A 27,480-nucleotide genomic window follows, 5' to 3' on the forward strand; every position below is an offset into this window, starting at 1 on the left:
CGAGGGTAAGACAAGATATGGATTTAAATTGGAAGATATGACATCATCTATCTCCAGTCTACAACACAGTACTTTCAACAGTTCCAAGAAGGCTCCACACCCATTTGCACTACTCAGGTGATCCTAATGGCACATACAGGATAAATCTCCAAATGGCTTCAATGACTCTCTAAAAGAATGCAAATGACCAGCTGTCTGCAAGGAGTATAAATCCTTCTATTTCCAGCATCCAGTCAGAGTTGAAGAAGCTTCTGGGATGAGAAGAAAAACATCTTCAAAGGAAAACAAAAAAAGTTCAGTTGCCTCTTGAAAAAGCACCTTCGGTATAAGACAACATTTTCCAACTGAAAGTTGAAGAACTCTTTTGAAGTGTAAGAAATTTGTTTGTGAAACCAGTTATTAGGATGTCAGTTGTGTTTTTGTCTCTGATTATATTCAAGCAGGCTCTAGACAGACTGCTGTTAGAGTGTTGCTCTTCCAGCACTAATCTTGTGATACTATTAATAGTGATATATTTATCATTGGAGACTAGAACATATGAAGAACAGTTGCAAGAATTGGGTATGTCTAGTTTAATGGAAAGAAGGACTGGGGTCACAAGATGGTAGTATTCTAATATCTAAGGGACTGTCATAAAGAAGAGAGGGTCAAGCTATTCTCCAAAGTGCCTGGAGAAGCAGTGGATAGAAACTAATGAAGGAAAGAACCAATCTAGAAATAAGGAGAAATTTCCTGACAGTTAGAACAATTAATCAGTGAAACCTCTTGCCTATAGAAGTTGTGAGTGTGCCATCGCTGGAAATTTTTAAGAAGAGAATGGACAACCATTTGTCTGAAATGGCATAGGGTATTATTGTTCAGCAGGGAATTGGACTAGAAGACCTTCAAGGTCCCTTCCAAATTTGCTTTCTGTTATCATAAATCTATAAAAACAACAATGTGAATAGAAACTCCATCATCGTTGGTTGGTGGCTACTGGTTGGATGGCTCGTATGTCCAGTAGATGTTGGATAGCTGTTTCCATGAGATTATGTTTAACCGGATCTCTGGAGAGAGGGCATGACATGAAAAAATCTGGGGGAGTGGACTGAAACTCCAGCGCAAGGCCAAATCTGATAGTGTCTCTGACCCAGGAATCAGACATTATGGAGTTCCATTGGTCCGCGAATAATTTAAGGCGTCCGCCAATGGGAGTCGGGTCCAGGGAGTTATCTTGGATGCCGGAAAGACCTGTTCCCTGCTCCTCGAAAGGTGGTCTCTTGGATTGATCCTTTCTTCTGAGCCTAGGGAACAAGTTGGACCTGTCTGACTGCTGCCCTGGTCTGAATGATGGGGGTCTCTGGTATCTGGGTGAAAAGGGTCCCTGGTAAAAGGGCCGAAAGGATCCCCTCTGAAAGGACTGAGGGTTTCTAGAATGTGATTTCCGAAAAAGGGAAGGTAGAATTTTCTTTTTGTTTCAGGTTTCAATTAGCAGTGGATCAAGGGAAGGGCCAAACAGTCTGTCTCCCACAATAGGAGATGAAGCTAGCTTGCATTTGTGTTTAAAGTCCGCTTGCCAATGTTTTAACCATAGTAAGCATCACGCTGTGACATGTGAAGAAATGGCCCTGGCTGAAAACTTGACATCATGATAAGTTGCATCAGCTGAGAATTCAACGGCTGCTGTAAGTTTAGCAATATCTTGGTCCGCTCTAATGTTGGAATTAGGGACATGTTCCTGTAAGAGGCAGAGCCATCTGAGAGAAGAATGGGTAAAGAAGGAGGCGGCTGTGGCTGCTCTGATGGCCCACGCGTCAGACTGATGGGCCCTGCGTAGGGCTAGCTCGGCCCATTGTTTTTCTGGCTTTAATGCCTCCAGCACTTTACTAGGAATGGAGGAGGGTGCTAATCTCACTAGGTTTGTCTACCTTGGGAGTATTCAACAATTTTGAGAAATCGGGCCAAATTGAAATATTTCCTGTCATATCCAGTGGGGGCTGGGTATGCCACTGCAGACACCCACTGTTTCTGTACCAGGTCCGAAAACATGTGAGGAACTGGGATCACATCTACCTCGACTACTAGTTGATTGAAAATTAGATCTTCTGGTCCCTCTTTTGAAGAAGTTGGAGTGGTAGAAGGGGTCAACTTGTTCAGGCGTGTGTTTTTTTTTTTCCTTAAACAAGAGAGATCTGAAAAGCTGTGGGCGGAAAAAGCCTGTAAATACAGGTTGATCGGGAATAAGGCCCTCATCCTCAGACATCCCCCTTCCTAAGGGGTCTGCTTCCGACAGGGGCTCGCTGTCATGTATTGATCCCGATTCAATCTGCTCCATTTGATCAATTTGATCCACTTCCTCCTCCTCCTCCTCCTCCTCCTCCTCAGTTGGCCCTTGGAGGGGCACTTCCCCTTGTAAATGTACCTGGATATAGTGATGCTCTGACCTGGTCAATGGCCTCAGCAATTGGGAATCATAATCAGAGGTTACAGGATGTTCCCTGCTCAGAACTGCGTGTTGAAGACCTGCTGCGATTCCCTGGAAGATTTCCAGCTCAATCCAGGCCTTCATCTTCTCTGGAACTTCCTCTGGAAGACTCTTGTCCTGTCAAAGACCGGCAGCCGTTGGAGTGAATGTAGCTTCGGGAGCCCTTCACGTGGTCGGTGTTCCAGGTAACTGGGCCTATTGGCTTTGGGGAGCCAAGCTGTGCCTGGATGAGTGGGAGAGATCTAGGGGAGGAGGAGGGTGGGAAGAGGTAGACGGACCTGGACTGGAGGAGGGAAAGTCCCGTGAGGCCCTGTGCGCCTCCTATGTGCACTTATCTATCTGCTTTTCTAATGCTTTATGGAGCCTGTTGGCATCCCTTTCTGAAGCTTTAGAATTCCCTTTAGCCTGCTTGGTTTTGTGCTGAGATTTGGCTTTGACCTTCAAGGATGAGGTCTGAGAGCTGCTACCACCTGCCATTTTGATTGAAGGAATTACAGTATGTTTGTTATTTAATGCAATACTGTGAAGGCGGTTGGCACGCCCAGGGTCCTGATCTAAAAACAGACCGGTTGCCCTGATGATGTTTTTTATTCCCCCCCTTTCTCTATTTTTTTTAATCTATCTATAATGAGTCGTATCTCAGTAATATTTTATTGATATGAAAATATTATACTGAATTGATGATGGTGATGATGATGATGATTATTATTACTAATATATATAGCTATGTGTATATGAATATCAGTTAAATAGCCTGAGGCTAAAATGTTGAAAAACCAAACAGCCAAATTGAGAACGCCTAAAGGCCCAAGTTAATAAAGGTAGAGGCCTTCAACAGCTTCCCTGCACAGGCGGACACAGGCCTAGGTGCTCATTGTTGTGCTGCTGGGTTGATTGGGCTGTGAGGGTTAAGCCAACAATTTAAATTTAGGAATAGCCTCAAATTTAGTAAAAATAGGACGAGGGTATAATGATCCCAAGTGTTCCTAAAGAGAAACCTCTGCTTGGGAAAGAAAGTACCTCACACAGTACGAAATGAAATACAGTCAGTGTGGCCACAAGGTTTTTGTAAGAAAAAAATGGCCTCCGGCCGTTAACCTTTTGGCGCGCTCCCGCCATGTGAAGGAGTAGCCTCCGAGGGCTCTTTCTATAATGCTAAATGGTGGGGAAGGGTGGAAGGAACTAAGCGTTTAAATCTTCCACCCCCAGGCAGCGTTCAGAGGGGGGAAGAAAAGTGATACAACTCCGTTATGAGCAAAGAGCTCACGCTGCTGTTCAGATGAAAGAAACTCTGCGGCTATCTGTCGGAATGGCAGTGGTAGAAAGACCGGTTGTGGGGAGGGGGCGTGGAGCAGCGCCAAAGTCTCCCTCCGCTTTGGGGCGCGAAACAGCGCTTCCCTGTAATGCGAGCGATCTCCGACTGCCTGATGTTAAAGAGCAAATGTCGAGAGATCGTAATGCGATTAGGAGGCTAAAGGGTCCTAAAGACAAGCTGATCAATTTTCAAACCTGCTAGTAAAGAAAACGAATTTTCCTGTTTCGGCCAAGGAAGAATCACAAGCACTGCCTATCCTTCACGAAGCTGAGCCAAAAGTGGGGAATGCTGGGGAGGAGTCCCATGGAGGAGGAGGAAGAGCGTTCCAGAAATTAAGCCCAGCCTAGATGTGCAGAGACTGAAGCACCTCCCACTACTGGATGCTCTGAACAGCTCATAGGAGAATGGGCAAATAAAATCCTGAAAAAGAATAATGTCATGTAATTGCTATTTTACTTCCAGTTAAATACTTGCCACCATGTGTGATAAAATATTTGTCATTTTTAAAAATTTTTACAGTTCTTGGGAAGCTTATTGCAGTAAGCATGTTGTGTGTTCTCGTAAAGGAGTGGGGCACTGGCGCTGAGTAATGATCTTGCTCTATAGGCAGTCTACAAGCTGCAAAACATGCCCAGGAATTCTCTTCAATATCACAGATTCTCAACAAACAAAAAAACGTGGAACTTTTGTAAAGTCTAGGTGATCACTGACACAATACATTGCAAAGAATTTGAGGACAAGAATAATTGCAACACTTCAGGGCGATCTGAGCCCTGGGATTTTTTGGAATGCTGTTACTTGTTTGTTTGCTATGCCTCTTCTTTTAGTTAGACCTGTGTGCCGAGAGAGATGCCCCTGTCATTCACAAAGGAGGCTGCCCTGAATTATTAATAATTGGACAAGTTTAATGTGGCCTTATATCCCCTGAGGCATTAAAGATCATGTACTTGGTGAAAACCATTGTACTTTCCCTGACTTGATGAATTGGGAGCATTAAAAGACACACATACAGCCCCTTCCCCCTGTGTAGCCGCTGCTTGTTAACATGAAAGGGAGGGAAGGTGACTTAAGAATGCATCTCCCGAGGACTGAAAAAGTATATAGAAGCAATTCAGAGAAGGAAAACTTCAAGTTTGAAAGTGTTATGCCAATAATAATCTCTTCCATTAAGCATTTCTGTTCTATTTTCACTGAAAAGATAGAAATTAACTCCAAATTTAGAGGATAAGAGGGTAAGTAGATTTGTCTAGCTTCAGTCATTCCTAACAATTTGATATTTATGCCCTTGCACTGGGGCTGGCTTTAGGAGCTACAGCAATCTCATAGCATGAACTAGTTAGTATAATGGACAAGGAGAGTGTTCACCCTTGGCATTTACCAGCAGTCTTTTAAGTAAAGATAGTTAATATGAAGAGGAGGTGGATAAGCATTGCATGCTTGCCTTATTATACATGTGCCGCTGTTTGTTTTGAATGAGGGCAAACGTCCAAATTACAGATGGTTGAAATTTGGAGAGTCAGATGTGTATTGGATCGATGCCTTAAAAGCTGTTTTGACTAAAAAGAAGCTTGCCTGTTTTAACCTAGGTTTCAGTTGTACCCATGGCTGTGGGGGCCACTAAAAATAAAAGTTGTTCAGCTGCTAAATCAAGTCCAACTTCTTGTGATCCCATGAACCATGCTATACCAGCCTCACCTGTCCTCTACTCTCATCCGGAACCTGCCCAAACTCATGCCCATTGCGTTGATGGCTATCTAACCATCCCTTCCTCTGCCGTTCCCTTCTCCTTTCCTCTTCATTCTTTCCCAACATCAGGGTGTTTTCCAATGAGTCCTTCTCTTCTCATTAGGTGGCCAGAGTATTTGAGCTTCAGCTACAGTATCTGTTCCTTCCAAAGGATGATTTTCTTTAGGATTGATTGGTTTGATCTCCTTGCAGTCCAGGGGACTCTCAAGAGTCTTTTCCAACACCAAAATAAAATTAGGTGATATTAAAAGGTCTTCTGCAGAGAAAATTTGGATTTTAACTGTACAAGAACATTAGACGTTATAAATCTAGTATGCAGACACAGTGGTGTGCATCCAGATGCAGCATCTCTCATTTGTAACCAGTTTTGCTTAGTAGGGCTGGCTCATTAGTTTTCTTATCATATTCAGGCCTGGCACTGAAGCAGAGAAAAATATGCTGATTGCCTTACTCAGTTTGAGTGGTCAGTGTAGAACTTGCCTCACACTCTGCTTTTCAGACTGATTTCTCCCTGAGCAACTTGCATTAATTAAAAGAGACAGATACATAAGAGATGAGATGCAGGAGAAAAAGAAGGAAGGAGGTCAGTTCTTCAAGAATGAACATTGTGATGGCATTTATATACAGGTCAAATTAAGCTGACCTTCCATGCCCAGAGCTCTAGTTTGTATAATGCCCTGTCTCAAGTACTTCTTGTTACTGATGGATGGGGCCAGAAATGACATGAATGCTGATTCAGTTCTACAGAGGAATTATTGAGTTTATCATCTGCACCTCTATAACTGTCTGGTTTGGTTCTGCAACCCAACAGGACAGACACAGACTTCAGAGGATAATTAGGACTGCAGAAAAAACAATTACTACCCACCTGCCTTAAATTGAGGACCTGTATACTGCACGCGTCAAAAAGAGGGCTGTGAAAATATTTACAGACCCCTCACATCCCGAACATAAACTGTTTCAACTCCTTCCCTCAAAACGACGCTATAGAGCACTTCACACCAGAACAACTAGACACAAGAACAGTTTTTTCCCGAAAGCCATCACTCTGCTTAACAAATAATTTCCTCAACACTGTTCAACTATTTACAAAGTGTACTCTATTATTACTGTTAATCTTCTCATCACTCCTTATCACCCATCCCCTCCCACTTGTGATTGTAGGACTGTAACTTTGTTGCCTGTATCCTTAGGATTTATATTGACTGTTTCCTAGTATGATTTGATTGTTGATTGTACCCTATGACTATCATTAAGTGTTGTACGTTATGATTCTTGATTCTTAACGAATGTACCTTTTCTCTGTGTATACTGAGAGTATTTGCACCAAGACAAATTCCTTGTGTGTCCAATCATACTTGGCCAATAAAGTATTCTATTCTATTCTATTCTATTCTATTCTATTCTATTCTATTCTATTCTATTCTATTCCATTCCATTCCATTCCATTCCATTCCATTCCATTCCTGTTCTATTCTATTCCTATTCTATTCCTATTCTATTCCTAGTCTATTCTATTCTATTCTATTAGAATGATGTGTCGTCCTTACACACTGTGGCCCATGGGTACTTATGAGGTTGGGTTATAAGGGGGAACTTGCACACTTGTGTCACTTATTAAGACATAACTATATAAGATTGTGGCATTTGCATGGTGACATTACTATGGATTGCCGTGGATACTTCTGTTTTTGTCTTTTTGCAAGGCTGGTGGAAGTTAAGGTTTCTATACAGCAAATTCCCTAAGCAACCCCAAGGCCAATGAAAGAAGCTCCATTTTTAAAATAATACCTTCGTGTTTGGTTTTACCCAGATGTCCACCTCTCTAATTTGAGACCTTCATGGTTTCCCTAATGTCCCAGGCTACAGTAACATTCTTTGCAGATGCAAATGCAGTTCCTTATTATTTCATGTTTCAGGCATTCAGAATAATCTCCAAATTTATGACTACTGGCTAGGATTTCTTGCTCGTTGTCTGCAGTATTAATCAGGTCTATTTATTGTCTCCTCTGTGGGAGATCTGAGCTTGGTTTGAAGCTGCATCAGCCTGGAGAATAATGATTTGTATCTTAATAAACATTTCCAAAGCTACCCCAGTGGACAAGTAATTAGTCCTTCACTTCATACCAGAAGCCCATTCATCTGTCTGTATACTTTGGATATACTTTGTATACCTGTCTGTATCCTTATTCTACTTCTTCTCCTGATACCCTCTATGCAGCTGTGATGTATTTCTGATGGTTCCAGATTATTCCAAAATGTTGCTAAGATGCAGATGGAATGGGAATCTACTACACAAGCAGGTTTTACTAATGGACTAACATCATTTAATACAACTCATTGACTGTAGTATTATTTTAGATTCCAAATTTATTTTCAGTTAGGCCATAGACCCACAATCATATTATAGGCCAAAGGCATTTCTCACCTTACTATAGTAATTTGGAGGAGAAAATACATCACTTCCTTTTTTTTTGAATGGCTAGAGGAAATGTAGTCAGGATGGCATTTGTTTTGCCCCATCTTGCAAAATAAAGCATAGCTATGTTCTTGTTCTTGGAATATGGAGTTTTTAAATTTGCTCTTTGCCTTTGGGATGGTTCTAAAAAAATCTGTCTTGCTATTGCAAATGTCTGTGGGAAATTCTCGATAATCCACGTTATGGTTGTCCCAGTGGTGCTTTTTTCCAAAAGGTGCAATAGCAAGATTTCCCAAAGGGGCTTTTTCCAGAAGACAACTGGATTTTCTTGTTTGCTTTTTTCTTTGAAAATGTTTAGCTTCTCATCTAAGAAATTTATTCAGTTCTAACTAAAGACATTAAAACTGAAAAAGCTTCTTGGATGAGAAATGAAACAGTTTCAAATGGGGAAAAAAGACAAGAAGATCCAGTTGTCTTTTGGAAAAAGCCCCTTTGGGAAATGTTGCTATTGTACCTTTTGAATTAGTGATTTCAGCTTCTCTTTGGAAAAATTGTAATATCTTATTTTAATATCTTTTCCTGATTTCTGACATAGTGTTTTATGACATCTGTAATGTAAGTCTCACTGAAGTTAATAAGAGACTTCTGCAAATGCTTAATTTTATCCTATTGATTTCTGTGCAGTTTAGATTGCAATCCTGTTGTGTATTTACTGTTGCATATTTCAACAGTAGATATCAATAAAAGCCTTGCTACTTCCTTATTACTTTTTTTCCCCTTTCAAATGTTAGCTAACATTAATCCTAATCTTTTAAGACTTTTGTGATATTATTGCATTTAGAATTAGTGCTTCTTTCTCATTCCTTTCCTTGGTCTTCTTCATTGATAAATTCAACAAGATATTATTCATACTGAGATTAAACTTTTTCAGAAAAAAACCCATCATCTGTTGAAAGTGAGGCTGTTCTTCAAGGCAGGAGGATGGAGCAAACATTTTCACCAACAGTGTCTTCACTTAGGAGCAAAAAATCCCCTCTTGTTGTGGCCCACTGGCGGCTGATGGAGCTGGCAGCGGAGTCGGACAGTGGTGAGGAGTATGGGGAGGAATCTGGGCCGGTCTTGGAAGCCAAGGGGGGCTTGGACGAGGGCTCTGCATCAGAGGCAGAGATGGGGACAAGGCAGGCTGACAGTCATCAGATGCCTTCGGACACAGACAGCAGTGAGGCGGGGGAGTTTCCCCATCTCTGCCTCTGATGCAGAGCCCTCGTTCCCAGCCTGCGCATGTGCAGGGCTACCAGAAGACAAGAACAATTGAGAAAGCAGTGTCAACTCAGGAGTAAGGCCACACCTCAAGAGATGATTGACCCCTCCCATAGGACATAAAAGAGGAGCGAATGGGATGTGAGCTTTTGCAGGAAGCAATTTGTTTTTCTGGTCGATTCAAGCTTTGAAAAGTTCTGTTTGACTCTGTGTCAATGTTGGCCTTGCCCTATATTTGGCAATTAGTTCCCTGGCAGCATTCCAAGCGCGATAAGTTGGGTGTTTATAAACATTCTTCTGAAAGACTGTTTGTGAAGCTTTGCAGGCTGTGAATGAACGTAATTCACAGCCATGGAAATAAAGAGGTTTTGCCGGTACTAAGATTGTTTATTATGTCTTCTAAGGTAGCCTAGGTCAGAACACCTTTCTTTATACTAGTGTAGTAAAAAGTTGTTCTAGGTTTGTCTATAGTTGTGTTGTCACCCTCAGCATCTTTGTATACTGGCTGGGGAATTCTGAATCTTGATGTCCACCCATCTTAAAAGTACTGAAATGGAAAAATATTCTCTACAGCAACTACAAGTCAAGGATTTCAAACTGGAGCCCTACCTGGAGAGGCCAGGAGTTTAATATAGCTTTGGATCTTTTACAAGCAAAGTAGAAATTCTACCACTGAGTTACAGTTACAGTCTTCCTTCAGTACAATCTTTTTCTCCAAATATTATCTTCATATTATTGGCATTTTCTGACACCAGGCTGAGGTCTTTTCCACTTTCCTGGACCTTTAATGTTGAATTTTAAAAAATGCAAAACAGATATAAAAAGGAAGGTAGAGAGGAAGGGGAAGACCAAGTTCATGACTGGGTGGAATTGATAGCATCCTCTGTAAGAGAGAGGTGAGAAATTTAAAGAAGAAAAGGACTGTGCAGGTAAGAATGGTTTTCAACAATAGAAAGGTATTGTTTTAAAGTGCGTAGTCTTGCTGTCAGGTAAATTTAGAGAGATTTCTTTTTCTTCTTCCCTCTTATTTTCTGCCCCAATTTCTTTCTTTCTTTTTTCTTGCTACATCTCATTCTTCCTCTTCATTTTGCATCAAGTTGCTCCCTCCAGAATAAAATTGTATGTTTTCTAGGTATGCATTTTAATGCATAATTCTTAATCTGATTTTGTATTACTTTAGTTGAAGGCCAATATTTTCAGTAAGGGGTTTAAAACTGCCTATTATATATATTGTAGGTCAAAGGGTTTTTCCAGAAATATAGGACAGGCCAATTACATTAGATTACAACCAGAGAGCCTTATTTATTATGCTGCTGTCTTTGGTTGCTTCAGTTGTACATATATTCCAATTATTGAAGGTTATGGGATACCATGAGAATAATTTGTGGATCAATAAATCATTTCTATTTCTAAGTAGTAGTCAATATAGCAATAGTACTTAGACTTACATACCACTTTATAGTGCTTTACAGCCCTCTCAAAGCGGTTTACAGGGTCAGCATATTGCCCCCAACAATCTGGGTCCTCATTTTACCCACCCTGGAAGGATGGAAGGAGTAGCTTGCAGTACTGCACTCTAACCACTGCGCCACCGAGGCTCATGTATAATATGAATTAATATATAAAGATAAGTAACCAAATTACATTGTTGAATTGTAAAGTTTCTGGAGTTCTGAGGAATCATCAATTTTTTTAAGAGCTCTTCTTCTTCTACCCTGTATCACCTTGCTTACACAAAAATCTAATAAAAATGTTTCCACATGCATATTGGTATATGTTTTTTGAGTGACATGCAGTTTTTAAGGATGTATGTACAGTACTTGATTTTGACTGTTCAAAAGAAGAATGATCAGAATATATTGGCCTTCTCAATTATTGAATATACTAACAAACATAGACTTTATGAATAGAGTTACTCCACAACAGATGCCTAGAGAAACAATCTGGCACTATAAAGTTATTCTCTTTACCTCTTTCGTATTTTTTGTGCCTGGCTTCACAGGTTACACCAAAATATAGTTTGTTTCCTTACTAAAATTAACCATTGTTGACTTAAGTTTGTCTGATATAACCACAGTTTATAAATAATATGATTCATACACTATATTAAGCCAGAGTTTATTTTGTCTTAGTGTAGGATACAAATCTGATTTGTAACGTGCAAATCTGATTTGTAACCATGCTGATGTAGCATATTAAGCCAGACTTAGTACAAACAATGTTTAAAATCATTATAGAGTAAATGTTCCTTGAAACCATTCCCAATTCCATATGGATGCTTCCTCCTTGTATGTGAATAACTTGCAGTGTCTGGTTGGTCTTTGTTATCATTTAAAACTAATCTCAGATACAGTAGAGCAGGGGTGTCAAACTCAATTTCATTTTTCTGGCAGCGGCACCACAGGCCGATCCTTCGCTGTTTCCAGGATGGCCCTTTGGGCCAGATCTAAACATCCTGTGGGCCAAATCAGTACCGTGGGCCTTGAGTTTGACACCCCTGCAGTAGAGGGACAAAAAGGCTAATCTTGGTTTCTTTCTTTTCAAAAAATAGTCCCCTAATATGAGAGGTGGAGGTGGACAGTTGGGTGGAGAAGACAAGGCATTTGATGAGGCAATTCAGAGAAGCTGCTGGGAGGCTGAAAACAAAAGGGCAGGTCTAAAACTCAAGGCTCCCAGTTTCTAGCATGGTGCCATAAGCATTAAGCCAAACTGGCTTTACTGTTTGTTTTAGTTAGCAATAGAAAATTAACGTTCGTGCATGCACACATAGTTGCTGGAAAAATCCCAGGATTGCAACAATGGATATAATTAAAATGTGTGATCTTTGAATTTCATTATTAACATTTTTTTAAAGTTTTTGGTTTACATTTGGTCTTGATCCTCCTGTTATTATTTCAGTTTCCCTGTCTACCTCAGAGGTTCTTAGCTCCACACTGTTCTTTTATTTGCATTGCAGTTTGAGATGAAACTATGAAACGATTCAGCTTTTTATACACTGTAGGATCTAAAATGTAGTTGTTTATTTCTAGCCAGGTTGCACAGGAAATCCTTAATTTGTAAGCCGATATTTGGTTCTTTGTGCTAGAAACTCTTAAATTGTATCCAGCATTCTCTTACTATTAAAACTACTGAAACTAAGGGCTGAGGCATGGGCACAAATTGTTGCATTCTGACTTATTCACTTTTTTTTTTCAGGAGAGAAAATCCTGCAATCATACCCAGTGAGTGGATAACAGTTTGTTGCTTCAGAGCAGCTACCATAGAGAGCAATTTAAAATGTTGTCTAGTGCAGAAGCTGTTTCATGTGGACATATTTGATATACCTGGAAGTTTAGCACTTGGCTGCATGGCTTTGATGATAAGATAATGTGTATGGTAGATAATTTTTATGCTGCTCTCCAAACTCTAAATAAAGTGGTATATTCTCCTGCCATTAGGTGTATAGTTTTAGGATATGAGCATGTATTACTTTTTTACTTCGTTTTGTTTATTGTTATATTTGGTGCTAAAACAACAACTATTACTTCTTGGGATGAGTTTCATAAAAGTCTGAACTGTAATGTGTTCTGATAGGGCAATAATCCTGTCTGTGCAAAGAAACTATAAAAATGGAACTTTTTCTCCTTGCACAAAACTTATGGATGGCAGTCACAACAGCAATTAGATACTAAATCACCTGGTTCTTCTCTTCACAAAATTGGTTTTTATTGGGAGCTATTCCTCTTGACAATGTTACTGACAGAAGAAGATTCTACAGCACTCATTTTGATGTTCCTCTTCCCGATGAACAGCTTTCAGTCTATTCTTTCATGTTCTTTTCCCATCCCCTTCTCTTTTTAATGTGCTTATCACACTGTAAGCTTGGGAAGAAGAATTGGGTTTGTACAGTGTCAAGAAAGATTCTAGTCCTCGCAGGCTAGTCATGTGAGTTAGATGCAGCACCACAACTGTTTTGTGAACATTTTAAAGACCAGAAAAAAATTACCCAAGAATCTTTTTTTTGTGGCTCACAGACACTTCATCAAATGCATAGAACATTGTGCAGAGAAAGATACATTTTCCTTAAGACAGTTTTCTGTGCATCTGATGAAGTAAACAGTGACCCACGAAAGCTTCTGAGATAATCAATATGTTAGCCTTTCAGGCAGCCCAAGAGTCTTTGCTGCTTTAAACTCTCATCTCTTAAATTGCAGGAGGCTTGTTGTTGACAAATAACTCCTGTTATATTTTTCCAAAGTAAATGATTAGAGTTATTCTTACCTCCTCCATTTTCTTCAAAAAAAAGAGAAAGGAAAAGAGCAGAGAACAGACATTCTTATAATAAAATTGTATTGCAACCACCACTCAAGATAACTCTGTGTGTGTGTGTGCGCGCACACACACATATTCAGGCTAATAAATTGCTCGTTACAGAGATTCAGCAAATATGTATTGTAAAAAGACTTTGGAAAGTATACAGAAAATACTTATTGGACCTATTTGTGCAGCAGCATGCCCAATGAAATATACTGGTGGCTCTGGCGGCTCTGGCAGTATATAATCACATTAACTAGATTAAAACGTAATATATATTTATTATATTTATATTTTTGGCATGGAGACTATATCCATATCATCCAGAAAATACCTAGTTTCCTACCAGCCCTTGCACAACAAGAACATTTGCTAAGTTTTATATGCACTACCAACCTCTTTCTTTCTAGCTAGGCAGGCTAGAATAATATGGACCATGCCTAGATCACGACTTTTTAGCAACTGCTTGTCTTTAGCTTTTTTTCCTTAGAAGAATATTTCTGGAAACTGCAGTTGGTTTGTTGGGTAAGATCAGCTGATAATCAAGGACACCTCTGCAGAAAGTGGCATTTAAAAAACGAAAAGAATTGACTGTGACTATAGATTTCCAGGTTTGATAGGAGCAAAGACACTGCTGTCAACTGTCCTATGTGTAAGAACATCTAAGCCTGGCAGGCTTTTAAAAAACTTTGCATTGGAAATGCAGCAAATGATATTTGGCTGAAGAAACTGGCAGATGCAATGCAGTCCCTTGTTTATAGTGGTATCACAATTTTGCTTTTTAAACAGTTCATAGAATATTTTTATTATCCAAATGTTCCTGGTTTTGACTTTGTCTTATTTCCCCTAAGGGCATTTTCTCTTAATAAATTGCACTCCTGCTGGTTTTATCCCCAAAGCTCCTATCGAATCACCTCAGGGATCATTGCCTTTCATGTCTATCCTTGGGAATCCGGGAGTTGGGGGGAGGCTTTGAAGGTCGTTCTCTGGTTAGCCTAGCTAACTTACCTTAACAGAGTAGTAGCTACTGAGAAAAGGGCTCTTTCAGTATCTCGATTATTTAACTATTTACTCATTTACTTGTAGCATTTATTTATCACCTCAATCAAGTAAAACTCTTAATATTTGCCATCTCTAAAACTAGTAGGTTGTATTCCACTATCTATATCCCACCACAAGTCATCCAGTGTAATAACTGCTATGGTTTCTATCCCATTCCTGAATCCAAATTGTGATGTGTTCATATCCTCTAGAACTCTCTGAAATCGGTGCCCTGTAAAAGTGAATCCTAAAAATAAGTTGGCAATTTTCATTTTTATTTATTTATTAAATTTGTTTGCCGCCCATTTCATTGTGAGTTAGAGTTTTCCATTAGCATTAGCTCCAAGACTGAATTTTTGAATGGCTAACCAACATCTTTTCCAAAGCTGTCACTCTTTCTTTCTCTAAAAAGAAGGATTGACTACCAGCTGTATCTAGCTTCTTGTCCCCTTCCTGGATGTTTTGACTGATCTGGTTGGGCAGAAATGTAATCCATATATGAGAGAGCTAATGCTGCAAATTTTTTCTTGAGATTCATAAATTCAAAAATTTATCAGGTAATAGTATAAAATGTTATCTGTGTCTTGTAAGCAATTTCTGTCCCTCAGGGTTCTAGCTTAGAATGAATTTATGTGATTTTATTGATGAAATAAGAGAACAGTTTGGGATAATGATTAAGGCTCCAAGTAAAAAACCAGAAACTATGTGTTCTAGTCCTGCCTTAGGCACGGTACTAACTGGGTGACTTTGGGCCAGTCAGTCTCTCAGCTTTAAGAAGTAGTCAGTGGCATACTATTTCTAAAATCTTGCCAAGAAAACTACAAGGATGTGTCTATGCAGTCTCCAAGAATTAACATGGACTCCAGATGTTTCTCTACCTGCTTCATTTCTCAGAGGTCCTTGGAAATGCCAATATATAAACCTGGGTTTGCTATGAAATCTAGCTCCACCTGGAAAACACAGTCTGTCCCGTTCTTTTGGTAGGAATACAAGCAATGATTTATTTATCCATAGCACATTTCAACCAGGACTCAATGATAGGAACTGTCTGAATTAGTCGTTCTAATTATGGTAAAATCTTTTCTGTATATTCCTTCATTGAGGTATGGATGCTGATTATGGGAGACAGCAAGTGGTAAATCAGGAGAAAGAAAGTATATATTCTGGAATATGAAAGCAATAGTGAAGGCAGATAAGCACCTTTAAAAGTCTTAGGTATTTACTGATGATATGTGTTAGAAATATAAGTCACCTAACAGGTATTTAGGCTGGAAATATATAAACCAGGATAGACATTTTAATACTGTATCTTTAAGAAAATGCAAAAACTGTATTTGGGTGTGGCTTCTCAAATGGCCATAAGATGGAGCCAGAAACCTGGGTTGTTTAGTCTTAATCTCAGATCTCAGTGAGTCTCTGTTTACTTCTGTTGGAGAGTATTGCCGTTCCTCCATTTTTCCTAATTGATATTCCTGGATTTGATGTAAGTCTGATACTGAACTGTTTTTGCCACTGGACTTAGTTATTGGATTATCCCTGGATTGAAAACTGACTGATTTACCTGTGAATAACTTTGGACTGCTTACTTTGAACTTTGCTTAAAAAGTAAAAGCCTACATTTACTGTACAGTGTATCTGTGTGCTGTGTGTGTATTATTCAAACACTACTCTCAATACGTCTCCCTGTATGCACTCATTCTCCTAATGGGGAATTACCTCAACAATATGTTTCCTGCATTCTTGTTTTACTCTACAATTTACATGGCAGAAGGAAAGGAATGAAAGAATTACCGTAAATTTTCTGTAGGTATCCTTCATTACTATATTACCTTATGCGGTATTACAAGTAGTTTATCATAATATAAAATACAAAGAAAAATGAAAATAATGGAAATGTAGGGGAGGAAAAAGTGGAAAAAGTGTAGAGCAAAAGGGGAAAGAAAAAGAAAAGCGTTGACTTCCGACTCTTTAGAGTAGTAGAATAAGATAATAGCATACAACCTCAACTTTTTACATATGACTATACTACTCAATGTACTGGACCCTTCCATTCAGTGGTGGGATTCAAATTTTTTTACTACCAGTTCTGTGGATGTGGCTTGGTGAGTGTGGCATGGCTTGGTGGGCATGGCAGCGGAAGGATACAGCAAAATCTCCATTCCCTCCCCATCCCACTGACCTGCTTTCCAGCTCCGTTCTCCTGTGCAGGGCAACAAAAGAACACCCAGCCGATCAGCTGGGACTCAGGAAGCAGAGAATAGATGGGGGTGGGGCCATTCAGAGGTGTATTTGCTAGTTCTCCGAACTACTCAAAATTTCTGCTACTGGTTTTCCAGAACTGGTCAGAACCTGCTTAATACCACCTCTGCTTCCATTGTACACAAGAAGCTAGACTTGAGCATACATTTTATGAGGTAGTGTTGTATTTCACTCTCAATAAAGAAGATGCTCTGGAAACAGATAACTTCTGCAATTTATATCTTCATTTTTGTTCTCCCACAGTAAATCTGTAAGTAGCTCATTAAATCATTTATAGTTCTTTGGTTGCTTTCACCAGAGTAACTTAAAATGTGTTTTAAAGACAAAACAGTCACTGCAACTTAAACTAGGGTTAGTTATCCAATCTCTCTCCCTCCCTCCCTCCCTCCCCCTCCCCTTTTCTCCCTCTCCCTCTTTCCCTTCCTTGTGCTCTCTCTCCCCCACCCTTTCTGTCTCTTTCCAGCTATGCCTCTCTCATTTGGCTCACCAGTCAAGAGGCAGCAGAGAAGAGACATGTTTCCCAGAGAGTAAAACAGGGAAGTGCTGCCTCTTTTCCAGTGACTGTCATCAGACCTGATTTTTTTCAGAATGATTTTTCCTCTTGGCCAGATTGAGTATGACTACAAGTGTCATGCAAGGGGACGTGTCCGGAGAAATACACAGATATATAGCAAAACTAGTTTTGCCTGGTTATTTCAGATGATTTTTCTTTAAATTTGTGATAAAAATCTACTATACGTATAAAATACTGTATATTCTACTCTGTTTGGTCAAGTCAGCTGCTGGTGTAGCTAACAAAGATCAAGTTAAACACCTTCAAAAAATTAATAGATGGTTTGAAGAGAACACTCCTTTTTTTTCGCCATGGGGTTGTCTGTTCACTACATAGCTAACAACTATTATTCTAAAGCAGTGAGTCCCATAATTTAATTATATTTTTGTGCACTGAAGTGCTTCCATTTGTTTTTTCTGCATCCAATGCCTATCACTTTTACTTTCTGTCTGCAGAAAGGATGAAAGAACTTTGTTTCTTCTGCTGCTAGACAATTTGTTTTATTTTCTAATAAAAAAATAGACTGCTTTTCATTTAAAGGGGATCAATTCCCACTAAATATGATAACATTGCATAATAAATGTAACATAATCTGTATGTGTGTGTGTGTGTGTGTGTGTTTTACAAATGATAAATCATTTTTTTAGAGAATTGGTGAAAAGAAATAAAGTAGGATAAATCAAAGACTACTGGGTAAACTAGTTGTAACATACGGCAGAAACATTACATAGAAGATATTTTCCTAATTTTATAAATAACTTCAGTTTTATAAATTGATTGCCTGGGCTGAAGTTTCCAGACTTCCAAGATTGAAATAAAGAGCCAGAGACTAAACAAAACCAGTACAGTATCAAAATACAGTGTAGCTGTCCTCTACCCTCAAGACTGAAAAATAAGTGACAAGAAGTTGATTTACCATGCAAAGGCAAAAGAAAGAGATTTAAATCCTGGATAAATATAGATGGTAGACTGGATTGCTAGATTCTGCAGAAGCAAATCAGATATTTGCCACTGTTGAAAGCAAATCACTAGTCAGCCTTTTTTTTTTTACTCTTGACTTTCCCATCATTAGTTCATGACTGCTGGTTGAATTTCTAAATAAAGATATATTTATGTTTAAATAAAAGACATTGATGTTAGAGTTTCTTCTAGAAACACTAATATCAATGTTTTTTATTTAATCATTACATATTTTTGTAAACTCAACAAAAATAGATAGCCATTGTCTCCTGAATTCTGCAGTTGTGCAGGTAGGCAGTGGTGTTAAAAGATAACTTGGCTTCCAATTTCAGCAGGCAGAAAAAGGCTGGGGTAGTCTGGAAGAGTGAAATATATGTTGCATTTCATTTACTTACTCCTTCCATCCTCTTTTCCTACTTGGAAGAGGAGTCTAGTTCCTATTCTGAATTACTTTCCTTTCAAAACATTCAGCTTTTGTATTCATCAGCGTTTGGCTAGCTGCATTTCATTGTTAAATCAATTTCAGTAAAGCACATGGGGCTTTATTTTCCTATTTTCAAAATAAGATAATTTGAAAGAGCTCTGAAGAGACTTTTTCAATAATAATAATTTAAAATAGAAGTGACCACTATTTTACCTTTCATATTAAAGGTAAAACTAAGTCTTAGGTTTAGAAATATGGAATGCCACTGAGTGCTGAACCACTTAAAGTTGCAGAGAAGAGAAATGAATAAATGTCCTACAATGCAAGTAAAATATTTTGTGACATCTTTTTCTCTTTTGATGGACCAAAAGAATCCATCAAATATTTGGAAACTTCATTCATACTACAGTACAGCCTATGAGAAAATGTACTATAAATAAGCAGTCACAGTTTGCCAACTACAGAGTTTTATTTAATTTAGGGAATAACACCTAAGGTTATTTTATAGTAGTGATTAGTTTTGTGTTCTATCCAGTGACAGTACAATGATGTTATAAAGCTATTAAGGGTCAGATCAGTGCCTGGATTACAGAGCTTGTTTCCTATACTTATATATCCCTGAAAATTCTCCCCTACACTGTTTTAGAGGAGAAAAGAACAAGGCCACAATAATTCCCCTATATATATAAAACCTTTATATCTGAATACTTCTTATAGCGATTCTCGTATTAAGTACATCTGTCAATGGGAAAGCCAATTTCGCTTAATAGCTGTATTACTAACTCTTTTAGAAGTATGTAAGTTGGAATATTTAACAATCCTGTTTTAATTCTGTATCAAATAAATAACTTTCTCTTCCATTCCTTCTCAAGAATTGAGCTGCTGTTCTATCTCATTCCAAGTCTACCTAATGTTGTTTCTCCTTTCTGTTCCAAATTAGTTTTTTGTATGATGTTTGAGTCTGGACATCTGATGCATTTTCAGAAAGATCACATATGAACAGACTTTCCATATTCTCCAATAGACCTATATATTCTGAATGATGGCAGAATACATAGAAATACAGTTCTAAAGCTAGTTCTATAAGTTGCTCATAAGCTTAGGAAACAGTAAGAGTAACAATTATGTTATTTAATTTATTTTGAGAGAATTGATATGACAAATCAGAAAAGATATTACCAAACTTACTAAATCTTAAGTATAAACATGCCTTGTCAAATAACCTATTAAAGAGGAGCCTTTTCATAACACTTTTGCTCAAGTATAACCCCCAAAATAATACAAAGTTGCATAAAAGAAATGCAACCAGACCATACAGGATGCAATAAAATGTTTTCAAAAGTATTTCACTCATAAACTTAACAGTAAGATAATAATGATGCAATAAAAATCCCAAGATACCACTGGATGGTCTGTTGGATGGTAAAGAAAATATGAATTTTAAGATATGACAAAAATATTGCAGACAAACTGAATGAATTGCTTGGGTCTCTATTCAGTACAGATTGTATAGATCAGTAGTGTCAAATTCAATTTCATTGAAGGCCGCATCAGAGTGGTTTTTCACCTTGGGGGGCCAGGTTGGGCATCACCAGGGTGGGTGTGGTCAGCTCAACATCACTTGTGTCGGGGGCACCTGTGGTTACCAAGTGCTCTGCAAGCGAAAATAGGCTCCCAAGCTCCGTTTTTGGCTACGATGTCCTCCTGCAACCCTCTGACAGTGAAAATGGAGCTTGGGAGGGCCACCCACGGCCCTCCCGGGCTCCATTTTCACTGGCAGAGGCACCATGGGTTGGTCCTTTGCTGTTTCCAGGGTTCACCCCATGGGCCAGATCTAAGCACCCCATGGGCCAGATTTGGTATAAATCTCATGGTATAGATAGAATACCTCAAGTGATACTGCATAACAAATAACTGGGTGCCCAGTTTGACTGGGTAATCATATGGCAACTATGTTTTAGAAAATGCAAAAGTAAAAAAAAGGGGGTGGGTGGGAAATGCTTTAAGGAAAGAAAGGAGAAACTTTGCCTCTGGAAATATGGAATGGGAATGTATTAAGAAGGTTCTTCAGGAACTGAAATATCTTAAGAGCTAAAAAGAGCTATACTGATCAGGCTAAGTCTTGCTAATCAGCATTCTGTTTGCCTCCTGATGACTGTGTTTGAAAACAGTACTCCTTTCTCATTATAGTTCCACTAATTGTTCTGCACTTTGAACATATACATTTTGTAAACTCGCTGATGGATAATGAACAGTGAAAGGAGTCACACAATAATTTGAGCTGTGGAATACCTGTGCAGTTTCCTAGATAATTGGCTTCTTATATTGCCTTATCGAACATAGGCTGACAGGTCTTGCAGAAAAATATTATATGTATTTCGTATTCAAAGTAGTCCTCGACTTACAATAGTTTATTTAGTGACTATTTGAAGTTATAATGGCCTAAAAAAAGTTGACTTATGAATGTTTTTCACATTTACGACCATGTCAGCATCCCCAGAGTTACATGATCAAAATCCAGATGCTTGGCAGCTGACTCATATTTATGATGTTATCAGTGTCCTGGGGTCATGTGATCACTTTTTGTGATCTTCTTGACAAAGTAAACTCAATTGGAAAGCCAGATTTGCTTAACAACCATATTATTAACTTAACTGCAGTGATTCACTTAACAACTGTGGCAAGAATGGTGGTAAAATGGGACAAAACTCACCTCACAAATGTTTCGCTTAGGAACAGAAATTTTGGAGTCAGTTGGGGTCAATTAAATCATAGGTTGAGGATTTCTTATATTTACTTTGTGCAGCACCAAGATGGGCTTACAAGAAAGAACCATTTGACATTTGATATTTTGAAGGTCAAGTTTTAAAAACTGTACTCTAATTTGAAGATATTTTGGAATATGTACATGTTCTTCATATATTTTCGTCCAAAGAACATAACTGTAAAAAAAAACAACTAAACAGGGAGGCTATGCCTGTGTCTCATTTCTGCTCTAATAAAATCAATACAGACAAAATGAGAGCTCCTCAACTTTTCCCTTAATTTGGTTTCAACACTTTTTTTCCTTTGGCTGCCCTACAAAAAAAAAAAAAAAACCCAAACTGACCTCTCTCTATTAGTTTGCTAAAATATTTGTCTTTCATGAAAACCAATACAATCAGCAGAGCTAGCGTAAAGAATGCTGACCATCTCGGGTTGCATTATAATAGCAAGACTGTTTTGTGACCATGTTCTACAGGCAGACTGGAGGTGACAATATTATTTACTTTTGTTGCTGAGGGTCCAAAGAGGGAATAAATTGCTATTGATTTTTGGAACATTATAGTGAAGTGTCTTAATGTCAACAGAAGAGCTGGGTGGCAGGACAGCAGAAGAAGCTGTATGGAGACTGCTTTTTAAAGTGAAATGTTGTTTTCTTCTTTAAACTACTTATATCTTTCTTTTGCCCCTCTCACCCTCTCCTTCCCATATCCCTATAAGAAAACTTAACAGGATATAGTACTTCTGTTATGAATAAATGACATTACCTTTTAAAAAATGAAATTACTAGAATTAGTGATTAATTCTGTAATCATAATCAGCCACCAGAATGACTTAGTGTATATTAGCTATTTTATTTGAGCCAATTTCCATATATATCGGCGTTGTAAAAATAATTGTTTGCATGAAGGAATGCTGCTGATATTCTTGTGGAAGGTATTAACTACAATATGGACAGTAGGTTTACACGTTTCTGTTCTTTGCTTTTGTTCTTGCTTATACACATTACCATTTGCAAACAAAACAAAACAAAACAAAACAAAACACCCAGCCTTCATTCATTTCCTTCCATTTTCCATGAATCTTTCCCCTTTTGCTTCTTTTATTCTAACATCAGCTTTTACTTTTGGTTATAGCTGCACTACTGTGTACTGGCACCTGCTGGGAGAGATATATATGAAACATCTACAATTATCCCATACTGTTTAATGGTAGCCCTTTCCCTTCAGTTAATCATGCACACCTTGTTCAGTAGTTTTGAGATGAGTCATGTTTCTGAACTTCCCTTGAGGCCCATTGCTGTCATTTCTTTCAAAAGAGGTGAACTGCATGCCAGGTTTCCTGGAACTCACAAATTAATCAGAATGCTGTGGTAAATTTGAATGTTTCAGATGACATTTAGGTTGGTTGCTTCAAAAACCGTATATCCCTTTCGTCTGATTCCCCCCCCCCCCAAAAAAAAATATTTCTTAGTTGCTTTTTTGCACATGGCACTGAGGATGCAGTCATATTTGAAATGAGTTTGGCAGCAAGGATGTCCATGCTCAGAAATACCTGAAGGATGGATAGGGGGTAAACGAAACATGTGTCAAGGTTCCAAGTAATACATCCCCATCAATGAGAACTCCAAGACAGGCATATTCCTCAAAGAACATTTTATTGGGACATACCAAATTGGCACAGACTTGATGGAAAACCAGCTCTAAGTTCCCGTTGGTTTTATACCCACTTAAAAGTAAAACTTTGTCACTTCCTCCCAGAGTTTCATGATCCAATCAGCATCTAGTCCAGTTGCTAGGTGACCTCACTCTCCACCTTTCGAACATCTGCACGAACGTCCTTGATTCCCTGGGGAAATAATTTTATTTAAGGCTACAACACCCCAGCTACCTCTACACCCCTCCTCCCTGGCCCCTTCGCTCCAGGCTGTGTCAGCCCTGAAGCAATGCAAAGAGAGACTTCCTTAGAGGAAAGCTACAAAAAGAAAATGGCCAAAGTTAGGTCAGCTTCAGGGTTGACCCCTTCTTCTGATTGTTATTTGTAGAAAGCAGTTAATCAACAGATCTCTGGAGAATTTGCTTGCATCTTTCCAAATTTTTACTTTTTAGCACCAGCCTTATGACAAAGGCATTGAGATGTATTATTTTTCCAATACATTAAGGATTTCTTTTTCTTCTTCTTTTTGCTTCTTGTCTGCAACTGATGTCTTGTAACATCACATTTCTCATCAGATTAGCCTTTTCCATAAGGGTACAGGCAGACCTCGACTTATGATGAGAATTTTGCCCAACATTTCCTTTGTTAAGTGAGACAGTTGTTAAGTGATTTTGGTCCCATTTTACCACCAGTTGTTCAGCGAATCACTGCAGATGTAAGTTCCTAACACTGTTGTTAAGTGAATCTGGCCTTCCCATTGACATTTCTTGATAGAAAGTCACAAAAGGTGATCACATGACCCAAGACACTACAACAGTCATAAATATGAGTCAGTTGCCAAGAATTTGAATTTTGATCATGTGACCATGGGGATACTGCAATGGCATAAGTGTGAAAAATGGTCGTAAGTCGCTTTATCAGTGTTGTTGTAACTTTCAATGGTCACTAAATGGATTAGATTAATTTAGAGAAATTATGGCAGAAACATGATCCATGATTTAAGCTTTTGCCTAAATGCCTTCTACAGAATTAATTTGTAATGTAAAAATAAAGGTAAATAATGCTGTCTGGTTTCGATGTGACTGAATTTAATCTCATCTCAGGAGATATTATTTGTTTATTGAGATGAGCATCCTTATAAATAAATAAATATGGCTGACTTCTTTAAGTGGCACGATATCACTGGATTTCATGCCAGAGCACTAAATTTAGGATACATTTTAAAACATATTTTTAAAAATAAATTTGCTAATATTGAAATTTTACTTGGTTAATCATTGCTCTCCATCCTGAATTCACATATAGGAAAACATGAAAATATATGCTATCATTTTTATCCAAGTTGGAAGTTTGTTATATTTTGTTTTCATAGGGCATTATTCGTTAGAGACTTTTTATTGTTATTCACAATAGTTAAATATTTGGTTGGTAAGATAACAATTTGTGTGATATATGTAGATACAGGCAAGATACAGAAAGGATAAGGAAGAATATGGATTTTACATGGACCAACAACAATTAGATAAAATTATTCAAGGAACAGAGAAAAAAACGATATCTAAACTATATAATTTTCTTTTGAGTTTCAAAATGGAAAAAGAAGTAGTCAAAGACCCAATGGTAGCTTGGGCGAAAAATTTGGGATATAATATAGAATTAGAATATTGGGAAAGAATGTGGGGGAAGAATTATAGACTAATGTTATCTACAGTATATAAAGAAAATATGTATAAAATGTTTTATGGGTGGCATCTACCCCCCCCCCCCCACCAGATTGGCAAACATATTTGCAACCCAAAGCCTAGAATGCTGGAAATATAAGAACAAACAGGGTACATACTTTCACATGTGGTAGACTTGCCCAGAAGCAAAAAAAAAAGTACTGGAGTAACATCCGAAAGTGATTAGAAGAAATAACAAGCAAAAACTTGAATTTCGACCAGAACTGTTCCTACTAGGCATAATTAAGGGACAGTATAGCAAGACAGACAGATACATTATCTTACCCATTACAACTGCTGCTAGGATTACATACGCACAGCACTGGAAACAGGGAGATATACCACAAGAGGGAGCAGTGATAAGAAAAATTCTAGATTGCGTGGAAATGGACAGACTGACTTTAGAGTTAAAGGATAGAGAGGAATCTGTGTATTATTCAGTCTGGGATGCCTAGTATATATGGTTTGACAATAGAAAGAAAAGTAATACTGTAACAAATTAAAGAATATGAAGCTATAGGTACTGAATGTAGAATTAATAGAAAATGTGTGTAACAAGAGGTAGAGAATCAACAGAAGAATTCAGATGCAATATTGTAATGCAATAGAAAATTAAGTAGAGTAATATGGTTAAATGTTAATGTCTTCAACGTTGTTGCAATTGTTTTTTTTATGTTTTTTAAATTGTTGGAAAAACTGAATAAAGTTTATAAAAAATCAATTTGTGTGATACAAAGATAAAATGATGATGAAAAATATGCTTTAGTTGAAATTCAAATTTAAAGGGTAAAATGATGTTATTAATTATTATCAAAATGTCCTAGGTGCTGAAGGTTTAATTACTTCTATTTGTCATGTTACAAATCTTTTGACATGGTGATGAAACATGAACAAGATGAATTTTTTAAAACTATAGTGCCAAAGTACTTTTTATGTGTAACTTCTACTATTGAAATTGAATGAAATTGTTTTTTAAGATGTGCAATAGAAGAATATCACAAAGGGAAACCTACTTTACAAATCAGACTGAAATCAAATTGGTTTGTGCATATGCATAAGCATGTTTAAAAAATAATGACATGTTTTGTTATATCTTAAAAATAATTCTTTTAGTAATTTAGTTGCAGAACAAGACTTCAGGAAATAATTGCATGAAGTATCAAGTGCAAAAAAGAATGTCTGTCTGTGTATGTACGCGCACACACACACACACACACACACATATCTATCACTGATTCATCCAGTAAGGCAATACATTTTCAGCTTGTTGTTTGTAAATGATTCTGTTTTTGCAACATACAGTGAAGCATGAAGTTCCATCAACTCTGTATTGCTCATTAGATTTTTTTATTGCTCAAGGACTTTTCCTTGAAGAATTTATGCCTGTTGAACTTAATTTATTCATCTTTTATTATTATTGGAACAGATTATGGGAAATTGCTAAACATATAAAAATTGTCTGTATTGTTTCAAAACTTTCTTTATGAATCCACATTGCTTCTTGACCAGGCAAAAATGTGCATTGATTTTGAGTTGTGCTGCCACATAAGGAACATCTTTACCATAAACAAATGGATGCTGTGAAGAAATTTGGTTTTTAAACCTAAACCCGACTATAAACAAAAACAATTGTGTTCATGGTTGATCGAGAGTTCCACAATCAAAGTAAGTTCAAAAGGAGATACATAATACACACACACACACACACACACACACACACACACACTCCAAAGCAAAACTCAAGTGAGATTTCTTCCGTGCAAAACATTTATTAAGGTTATTGAGATGATAAATTCTATATCCCATTCTAAATAAGGTTCTGCCATTGTACTATCTCTGAAATACGGTTGTGAGGATAATGTAACATAATTACACTTGTAGCTACCACAAAGAAGAGGGTCAATCTATTACCCAAAGCACCAGAAGGCAGGACAAGAAGCAACGAGTGGAAATTAATCAAGGAGAGAACCAACCTAGAACCAAAGAAAAATTTCCTGACAGTTAAAACAATTAATCAGTAAAATGGCTTGCTTTTATAAGTTGTAGATGCTTCATCACTGGAGACTTTTTTGAAGAGATTGGACAACCATTTGTCTAAAATGATAATAGGTTCTCCTGCTTGAGCAAAGGATTGGACTAGAAGGTTCCTTCTACCTCTGTTCTGTAAATATCAAAAGAAGAAAATATCTGAAAAAAATGTGTTAATATAAAAACATAAAAGAAATGAATCAAATTAAAGTGTGTGTCTGTGTGTGTATAGTGGTAATTTGTATAAAACACATCTAAAACACATCTAAAATCTGTAATGTATTTTCAAACTGCATCAATGTAATTCAATTTTAAGTCAACTAATTCTTTCAGATGATTTACTGTACACTAAAATATTTTTATTTCTATAACACTTTCTCTAGTTTAGAGACTAATGAAGGGTTGTTTATTTGCTTTCTCTGGGGAAATGAATATATTAAAACTAGACATAGCCTCCAAAATATAACCTGCATGTTTATCCACAGTGTCTCAGCAGAGGAATTTTAATTATTTGCTATTCTATGTTGGCACATTCCATTTCCCTCGATTTTAACAAAGAACAGAAATTTAAAATGCCA

The 27,480-nt window shown here is 37.8% G+C and overlaps 1 protein-coding gene and 1 long non-coding RNA gene across 5 annotated transcripts in view; both read left to right on the forward strand.

Moving 5' to 3' along the window:
* The window catches only part of LOC148127685 (uncharacterized), a 50,072-nt gene extending 32,596 nt beyond the window's left edge, over positions 1-17,476 (forward strand). The window contains exon 2 of the long non-coding RNA XR_015744598.1: positions 17,261-17,476. This is a non-coding gene — a long non-coding RNA (uncharacterized LOC148127685). The remainder of the gene's footprint in view (positions 1-17,260) is intronic.
* Positions 1-27,480, forward strand: part of PRKN (parkin RBR E3 ubiquitin protein ligase) — a 737,950-nt gene that overhangs the window by 32,763 nt on the left and 677,707 nt on the right. The gene's annotated exons all lie outside the window — the stretch shown is intronic.

This window comes from Pseudonaja textilis, chromosome 1 (genome assembly GCF_049901715.1).
Source record: "Pseudonaja textilis isolate UNSWEBS1 chromosome 1, rPseTex1.2, whole genome shotgun sequence".
NCBI lineage: Eukaryota > Metazoa > Chordata > Lepidosauria > Squamata > Elapidae > Pseudonaja > Pseudonaja textilis.